A 7454-nucleotide genomic window follows, 5' to 3' on the forward strand; every position below is an offset into this window, starting at 1 on the left:
GAGCAGTGCGGTGGCTAATCCTGGAGCTCTGAAGTTGAATGGATGGGAAGTGATTTCCCAGGTCTACCACTTTGTAGCTGTGAACTAAGGGTGAGTTATTACGGTGGTCTTTCCCCTATTAAATTGACATGATCTGATACTGAATTCATGTCTAAGAATTCTGAGTGCAGAGACCATGATTTATTCTCTTGTGTATCTCCAGGTTTAGACTTAGTGTTTGGTACATAGTAACCACTATATCTGGTACATAGTAACCACTTATATACTTATATCTGTTTACCAAACTAACCCTGTATGTTGACTTGCTTTGCCACTTATAAAGAATATTTATGAATATTATCTTAAGCCTCACTATGAACTCATCCAACTTTATATTAAGTATCTGCATATCTATATTTTATATACAAGAAAACCAAGGCATAAAGAAGTTAAGTGCTCAAGTTAATAGGTGAGTGAGCTGTGTTCACACTAGGAATTTTTAATTCAAAGTCTATGTTATACCCACTCTATCACAGCACATTCTCTGCATGGAAATTTTCCCTCATGTGACAGGTTCCCTCATTAGCTATAAACATCAGAGCTGGATCTGAGACTTGTCATCATTTGCTTCATGAATTTAAGTTATACACCAAATAGTTCCTTATGCATAATTCAATTGAAGACTTAAGAGGCACAGTGAACAGCCCTGCATGGATGCTTGAACACACCTCACACCCCGAAAATTGTAGTGGACAGCTTGATTGGGATTAAGTACTGTACTGTTATGAGTCTTCTTTTATAAAGTGACTGTCCAGGGAATAAAAAGATTATTCATGAAGACCAAGAGCTTAGTGACTATACTGTCCTATCAAGTACCCAGAGAGCTGCTCACAAGTGAACCAGAATGAATAAAAGTAATTAAAGAAGCTGGCGATAAGTGTCAAGTCATTTTCCTTTATGGGATTTGAATATATTTAGATTAGCAATGAGGGTAGAATTTTTGCCTTTGTCTGGACAACACCAGACAAGCTGTAATTGGGTTATTCAATTCCAAATGTTTTTTGGCCCCTGGAAAGATCTTCCTCCCCACCTGCTGTGTATCTGGATCTTGTCCATCCTTCAAAAACTAGTACAGATCCTTTCTCTACCTTATAACTCTCCCCCATTATAATGTGATATACCAGGTTGAGCTATAATATTGCAAATAATAATTTTTTATTTAAAAAAATGATAATTTCATGTTTCAACTTAACATACTTTGAATTCACCAGCTATTATCTTCTTTACTCTTTTGAGATTGAAGAGATCTGAAAATGCTTTGGAAAGCTATTAAGTAACCCTACAAAGAGCTCTAAATTATAATATATACAGAAAGTTACCTACAGGTATGTGTGTGTGTATGTTTGCATACACATATATTTATATACACAGTCTACATAATCTAGTAAAAAACTATATATATAAAAGAGAAGAATGCTGGTCCTTGAATGAAGTTCACTGAATGCCTGTTGAGTGTTCAACCCTGTTAGGGGCTTTAGAGACATTCTTTCATTTCAGAAGTAAGCTCTGAGTTAGGTATTATTAACACCAATTTTAGAGAACAAAATAGATTCAGAAAACTTAAATCACTGGAGCAGATCCATACAGGACATAAGCAGTAGAGCTAATTTTCACATCCAATCCATCTGGCTCCAAACCCTTCCCAGTGTGATTTCCAGGCTCCTTTTCCTTCTCTCTTGTTGCTAATGAGCTTGGCAACTCTGGAAGATGGAAGAACCACATGAGGGAAGAAACCCAGATTCCTAAAATACACTTCCTGGAGAGTCTCTGCTGTTTAGGAATGTAAAATTTGGACTTTATATTCTATTGTATTAAACTATTAAGATTTAAGGGTTTATGTCTTCCAGAGTCCAGTGTTATCCTAAATAAAACAAGTGCTTTTTATTATGCTCTAATTGGGTTCAGTTTGTCACCTGAGCTAGAGTGTAACATTTTTGAGAAAGAACACTTATTTTAACCTACTCTGTTTCTTTATATTGTCTTATATAGGGATGGAAAACCAGCTCAATCTTATGAGCCAAAGCAAAGGTTTCATAGTGACTCCTTAGAGTACTGGGTTAAAAAGGATTCTGAGGCTGCCTCTGTACCACAGATAGACCACTTTTTTTTTTTGTTTTATTTATTGCAGTAACATTGGTTAATAACATTGTATAAATTTCAGGTGTACATCATTATACTTCTATTTCTGCATAGATTACATCATGTTCACCACCCAAATACTAATTACAACCCATCACGACACACATGTGCTGAATTATCCCTTTTGCCCTCCTCCCTTCCCCTTTCCCCTCTGGTAACCACCAATCCAATCTCTGTCTCTATGTGTTTGTTTATTGTTGTTATTATCTACTACTTAATGAGGGAAATCATACGGTATTTGACCTTCTCCCTCTGATTTATTTCACTTTGCATAATACCCTCAATGTCCATCCATGTTGTCACAAATGGCTGGATTTCATCATTTCTTATGGCTGAGTAGTATTCCATTGTGCATATATACCACATCTTCTTTATCCACTTCTGATGTAATACATTTATTACCTAAATTAAGTGCTTAGGACACGCATACACACAGATTAATACCCTTGGCTTCCTGGAGCACTTGAGAGGGTGGGGGCTTAGGTATCAGTTCTGCTGAATCGCATAGATCTTTGGTATCACTCAGCCTGGTAGGCATCAAGGGTGGCCCCTGGCGTGGGTCCAGTTGTGTGAATGATCCCTAGGGAGCAGGCTCCAGGTCTGTGAACAGTGGCATAGAGCTCCAAGAGGATAAAAACAAGTGAGAGATTTCCAGTTTCCTCTGCAACATGCAAAGAGCTTGGATTCATCACTCCCATTCTCACAACAACAACAAAAAGCTGGAGAAACTGAAAATCAACAACTCTTCTTTGATCCCTCAGAGAATTGAGGTCACAAGGTAAACTGCTGCCCTGAAAACTGAAGAGACAGGTGAATACAGAGAATCACAGCTTCCCTGTTCAATTTTTCTGTAAAACTAAAATTGCTCTAAAAATAGTCTATTAAAAAGAAAAAAAAATGCGAAAACTTAAAAGAAGCTAAATAACTTGCCCAGCCTCATCCAGTAGTAAATGGAGGACCTATAATTGATAACCTGTAGTTTCTAATCCAGAGTTCTCAATGAAGAGTAATGTTGCTCATACAGGATAAGACAGAACAAAGGTGCAATATGATCTCCGTGTTATTGGCATGGATAAGATGTATGCAAAAGAGAAAAGAGAGCAGAGAATTATAACAGTTAACAGTTTTGATAGCTTTACTGTTTGAGGCACTGTACTAATTATTCTTTTTGGATTATCTCAATTAATTACCTCAGTTGATCTTCACAACAACTTTAGAAGGTATGTACTATTGCTCTGCCTTTTTTATATCAAGGAAACTAAGGTTGGGACAGCTCAAGTAGCTTCACTAAGGTGACAGAGCAGACACCTTGAAGAAATAAGATTCAACGCCCCCAGTCTCACGCCAGAGCATACTGTCTTAATACCACACTATACTTTACTCTTGGTGTAAACTGTAAAGAAGAAAATGAAGTGAACATTCAGCTTTGCTGATAATTACAGGAAATGATTTCGGTATACCCAGTTGTAGCCCATTGTTGTAAATCAAGCTCTTCCAAAAGACATATTGCAGGCATGTTTTACAGAATTGCTTTTCTTACCCATTCAGTTGACTACATTAATACAATCAACAATGCCTCACTGTGCTAACTGTGTACAAGAGCTGTAAAGACTCATGTTTTTTCATCTGACATTTCCTTTCTCTTACAGGAAAATCCTGACTGCATCTTGCTGCACATGGCACAAGGTCACTGCTGTGTGATGTTGTGTTACTTAACATGATGCCATTGTCACTTTTCTTATTAATCTAAGGAATTAAGAGCAGGCAAATGTACTCAATTATGACATTGTCATATGTCATATGTCAATTATGACATTTTAATCAAATGATTTATTTTGGTATTTATTCAATTAATTAAGGATGTACATTTTTTAATTCATTGTTTTCAATTTTTTTAACTTTGGATTTTCTGTTTATGAAAATCTCTCAGAACTATCCATTCTCTCATTTGTGTTCTTAGAACAATGAATATCATTCTGTGTTCCCCAGGTATCTAGTTTGTATTTCTAGAACAATGGATATCATTCTGTGTTTCCCAGAAATAAAATGATATTCTAACATTAATATCTCCTCTCAGAACTAATACTCCCTTCCTTTCTCTTACCTGTACCCTTGAGCATCTCTGATGTCACCACCCCATGTTAGTCCTTTTATCAGCCCTGGGCTCCTCTCTTGCCTCACCAGGCAGCTTCTCTGCCCCCCTTGGCCCCCAGCTGCTCCCCGTGAGCTGAGTCCTTTTCGAGTCCATCAATATTTCACCATTTTTCTAATATAAAAAAAGGCATATGCCATCACGATTTCATTCTGCCTTTAAAATTATTTCATTTATTAGAAGGTAAATAAAGAAAAAAATACAAACAGAACAGCAAAGCACAAGAATTCAAACATCATTCTCTTTATTATTCTTTCTCTAAGAGAATTAGCAGTGTTCTCGTTTAGGTCTCTTTATTCTAAAGAGACACAGGTGGACCTCCATATCACGTTTTCAAGAAACAGCATAGAGAAGAAAATAGCAAAGGAAACTCAACTTCTTTGTTTCTTTTGCTAGAAATAGCTCAGTTTTGCGTGCGCTGTCCTATGCAAATAAGCTCAGGCGACATTTGCTCACAGGAGTTGAGAAGAAACTTCATAAACCAAGCCAAGAGTGTCCTCAATGCCAGCTTCATGGCTGAAATGCAAGAGACCCGGAATGGGGAAGACACTACATGCTCACGTTGAGGACAAGAAAAGACTGACAATAAGGTAGCTTGTGGAGGGTCAGTGGCATTGTGGGAAATTCTGCAAAGGAGTGAGTGAACCAGTTGTGGAGGAAAAGCCTCAGTAGAGGTCTGAGAGCAGAGAGAGAGCCCCTCTGTGTGGGAAAATGTCTCTTTGGTGAGGAGTTGGGGGGAGTTGGGGGAGGGCTGCCAAAAAAAGAAATAAACCCTACTGCTCCTGCCAAAGAAAAGAAGTATTCCACAGCCTTGTGATCTCTGGGATTTCAGAATCAGCTGGACGCAGTCACACGAGGTGATTAAGAACAAGGTTTTCACTGGAAATTCAAGCCTGGCTGTCTCAGTGACTGGCTGCTAAGTATCCCAGTTTAGGTTAATTTTGTATCCTTTCTCAATTTCAGTTTTCTTATGGATAAAATGAGAATGATAATATTCACATTACAGAAATGATGATATAGCTAAATTAACTAATATTTAGAAGTTACTTAATTGTAATCAGTTTAGAGGAATTGATTATTTAGTGTCAACCTATTTATTTATTTATGTTGTAATTCTTATTATCTAAGGATGTGCCAGGAGAATGTGGCTATAAGACAGCCACCATGGCCGTGGCTTGTAGAGCAGGAGTCATGGAATGTGGGTATCAGAACAAACAGAGTCTTAGATGTTCATCATATGGCACCTCATAGATTCTTATATGTCAGACATTGGCTAATATACTAACGGCTAACTTTTTATTTGTTTGCTTGTTTAACATACATGTGCCAATCACAGCCTTTTAGGACTTAACAGTGCCTCAATTCCATCCTCTCTTTGCTCAAATCTCCCTTTGTCTGTGAAGCCCACCATGACCACCGTAGTGGCATTCCGCGCAAATGCTCACTGATTCCTGTTATCATATTGTGTGTACTGTTCCCAGCCATTGTGTCCTTTTCTCTTAACCTCTGCTCCTGGGACACTCTCTGAGACTACTCTGGGCTACTCTGGGCTCTTGGAGCCACCTTGCAGATGCTCAGAAGGGACTTGACTTCTCTTCTCCTGGGTGCTGTTTTTGCCAATGACTGCCTGGTGCAGAATGATAAAATCACAGCTCCCAGCCCTGAGTGGGACAAACTTTGAGGTACAATTTATACTCTTGAACTCCCTTTCAGGATAAGGCTAAAGCCTAGACTTGTTCTTAAATTGCACCTGAGTAGGATTTCTTCGCCTCCCTCGTCCTGTTCACTCCATTTTCTAACCAGTTTCTCATGCAGTAACGATCATCTCCACATCTGCTTCTGTGTGACCCGGCAAGAGACAAACATCTTCTTTAATAGTGCAAAATATGTGCTGCCATCTTCCTGATACCCTTTACTTGTTAATTTTTTTAATTAAATTTTTAATTTTGAAAAATTTGTAGATTCACATACAGTTGTAAAAAATAATATTGAGAGATCCTATGTACCCTTTACTTAGTTTCCCCAATAAATGGCAACATCTTGCAAAACTAGTACAATATCACAGCTAGGCTACTGACGTTGAAGCAGTCAAGATTCAGAACATTTCCGAGACTATGATGTTCTCTCATGTTGATCTCTGCCCACTTCCCTCCTGCCTCCACCTTTGTCTCAGCTCACGGTTACCATTAATCTATTCTTCATCTTTACAATTTTGTCATTATAAGAATATTATATAAGTAAAATCATACAGTACGTAACCTTTTAGATTTGCTTTTTATTTTCACTTAGCATAATTCTGTGGATATTCATTCTGATTGTCACATGTGTCGACAGTTCATCCCTTTTTATTGCTAAGTAGTATTCCAGGGTTATTCCATGGGATAGAGGTCCCACAGTCTGTTCATCATTCACTCGCTGAAGGACATTCAGGTTCTTTACATTTTTTGACTATCACTAATAAAGCTACTCTAAATATTCATGAGTAGCTTTTTGTGTAAACATTAATCTTTATTTCTCTGAGATAAATACTCAGGAGAGCAATTGCTGGATTGGATGGTGGCTGCATATTGAGTTTTTAAAGAAACTTTCAAACTGTGTCTAGAGTGGCTGTACAATTTTACATCCTCACTAGCCATGTCTGAGGACCCTATGTCCCCTCATCCTCATCAGCACTTAATGTCCCTATTTTTCATTTTAGGCATTCTGATAGGGGTGTAGAGATATCTCATTTTGTGCTTTTCATTTGCATTTACCTAATGGCTAATAATTTTGAACAACTTTTTTACATGCTTATTTGCAATATTTGATGAGATGTCACATCATTGCTTTTGCCAATTTTCCAATTTTCTTTTCTTTTCTTTTTTATTAACTATTGAGCTTTGAGAGGCTTTAAATATTCTAGTTCCAATTTTTTTCAGATATATAGTTTGCAAATATTTTCTCCCTGTCTATAGCTTGTCTTTTCATCTTCTGAACAAGGTCATTAACAGAGGAAAAGTTTTCAAATTTTATGAAAGTCAATTTATCAATTTTCCTTTTTTTTTTGTGAGGATGATCAGCCCTGCGCTAACATGCATGCCAATCCTCCTCTTTTTGCTGAGGAAGACTGGCCCTGAGCTAACAT

The sequence above is a fragment of the Diceros bicornis genome, chromosome 7, assembly GCF_020826845.1.
Source record: "Diceros bicornis minor isolate mBicDic1 chromosome 7, mDicBic1.mat.cur, whole genome shotgun sequence".
In the NCBI taxonomy this organism is placed as follows: Eukaryota; Metazoa; Chordata; class Mammalia; order Perissodactyla; family Rhinocerotidae; genus Diceros; species Diceros bicornis.